Source organism: Microcebus murinus, chromosome 15 (genome assembly GCF_040939455.1).
Source record: "Microcebus murinus isolate Inina chromosome 15, M.murinus_Inina_mat1.0, whole genome shotgun sequence".
In the NCBI taxonomy this organism is placed as follows: domain Eukaryota; kingdom Metazoa; phylum Chordata; class Mammalia; order Primates; family Cheirogaleidae; genus Microcebus; species Microcebus murinus.
Genome location: NC_134118.1, coordinates 32837717 through 32840000, shown reverse-complemented (window position 1 = coordinate 32840000; position 2284 = coordinate 32837717). Strand labels below are relative to the sequence as shown.

At 28.7% G+C, this 2284-nt stretch overlaps 1 protein-coding gene across 5 annotated transcripts in view; it reads left to right on the top strand.

Moving 5' to 3' along the window:
* The window catches only part of GRIA2 (glutamate ionotropic receptor AMPA type subunit 2), a 139964-nt gene extending 139369 nt beyond the window's left edge, over positions 1-595 (top strand). For all 5 annotated transcript variants that reach the window (XM_076010564.1, XM_012783608.3, XM_012783611.2 and 2 more), the window contains one exon: positions 1-595. This exon is cut by the window's left edge and continues 266 nt beyond it. The gene's annotated coding sequence lies outside the window, so the exon portion shown is untranslated.
* Positions 596-2284: the final 1689 nt, after the last annotated feature.

Sequence of the window (2284 nt, the reverse complement as noted above, 5' to 3'; positions counted from 1 at the left end):
AAGAATTCTTAAGTATGTGGAGTTCATCTTGAATTGTAAGGAATGATTAATTACAAACACAACATCCTTTTCTACTCGAGTTACAGACGAAGCTTGGTGGACATGCACAGCTAACATGGAAGTACTATAATTTAACTGAAGTCTTTGTACAGACAACAAACCTGTTTCTGCAGCCACTATTGTTAGTCTCTTGATTCATAATGACTTAAGCACACTTGACATCAACTGCATCAAGATGTGACATGTTTTATAAAAAAAAGAGAAAAAAAAAACATTTAAAGTAAAAAAAAATATTTTTAGGTATTTTCACAAACAAACTGGCTTTTAAATAAATTTGCTTCCATATTGGTTGGATAAGACAAAAAGCAATTAAACTGAGTGGGAAGTGATTGAAAAAGGCTTTAGGTATCAGTTCCATATTTTTCAAAGCCAAATATGTAAATGCTAAGGAAAGAAAACAAAGAGAAGATTCCAATCTTGTAATTTAATATTGTTATTAAAACTTTAATGTATCCTATTCTTTAACATTTTGGTGTTACTATAAAATTACTTGGCAATGCTTGACATTTGAAATAAACATTTTTCTATTGTTTTATTTGCAAGTGGTCCAATTAATTTTGCTTAGCTACAGTTTGGTCATAAATCAAGTGAGTTTAAAGACAATATCAAGTTGTTAGGTTCCCAGAGAAAATTTCCCCGTTTTAAAAAGCCAGGAGATTATACAAGTATAAACCTGCCCCAGAATAATATCTGAGTCTGTTTTTGTTATGTCTCACTATACATAAAGAAATATTTGTTAACACAAAGCATTTAATCTATATAGATAAATGCTAATAGATTTTAAAAGCTTATATTAAAAAATAAATATCAGAATGTGTGAGATTCCATTATTAAGGTGTTTGAGCTTACAGAAGTGTTAGTTGTAAATGAAGTCAGAAATGCCTTGAAAGTATCTTTTTAGATAGTTGCCCATTGATCAAATTCTATAAACTTAATATAATTTTTTAGTTTTAGGATTATAAAAGCTGTCATAACCTTATATATTATGAATATTTTAAATATGTTTGAGGCACCTGCAATGTAGTTGCATCCCATGGCCATCAATAAAAACGACTCTAATGTATTATTTTTATATTCATTCCTCAGGAGGAATGGCTATTTTAAAATGCCCAGTGTGGATAAAATGCCACATTTCTGTAACTTTTGACTAAAGAGGATATATTTCTCTAGTTATTAAATTTAAAGGATCTATCTTTCCCTTCCTAAAATATTTTTTTTATTTCCATTAAAGCCCCCCCCCATTAAATTGATTTAGGGTTTTAATCAATTAAAAACATCCAGTAGTTATTTTTAATATTTGTATTCTTGTTATTTCTTCAAGTAAGCCTTTGTGTAGCACTTCATATTTTACAAAAATCACTAAAACATTCTTATTTATTATATTTCACAGAAGGGAAGGAAAACCGTAGGGTTTAACAGTAACCACTTGCATTGAACATGGTGGCATGTGGTATCATGATATTCTTCACTAAATTTATCTGTCCCTAATCACAAATTCCAAGATAATAAAATATAATTTTAGTGCATATCTCCTCATCAGGAATGTTGGAGGTGCATATTAAGTTTTAATAATAAATGCTAGAATGACCAAATTGCAGACTAATTGTTTCCATATTGTACTTAAAATGAGTTTTTAAAAAATGAACAAGAAATGACTATATATAATTAATGCTATTTATTGTACCTCTGGGCCTACTCTTCTAAAAATTGTAGCTTATCAATTTTTCTCTGTCAAGCTTGAACTTATGTAAATAATTGAAATAATGTAAAGTTATATTTTCATGTTTTTATAGATACAACATAACAAGAATACATAATGTAAGAGTATTTCCACTATGGATAATGTTGATTGGATAATGCACATCTCAGTTACAATCAGTAATCATAGTTTAATATCCATGTAACGGTGCATCAATATATTGCTATATAAATATGTCTGTGTGCATATAAGTGAAAAGTGATCAAACAAGAGTGATGACAGCTGTCTAAAGGTTTTTTTATTCATTTTATATAAAAACTGTTATGGAAAGACCAAAATGTTTATGAACTATTCTTATGTAAATTTACAACTGTCCTTTACTGTACTTTTTTTGTTTACAGTATAATATCTTATTTTCTGCTATGTTAAGTGGGTGTCAAACTCCAAGGAGACATACACTTTCTACAACTTCTATTGAAGATATTGGAATTTCCAATTTTTCATGTGTACTATGTCAGAAAATGC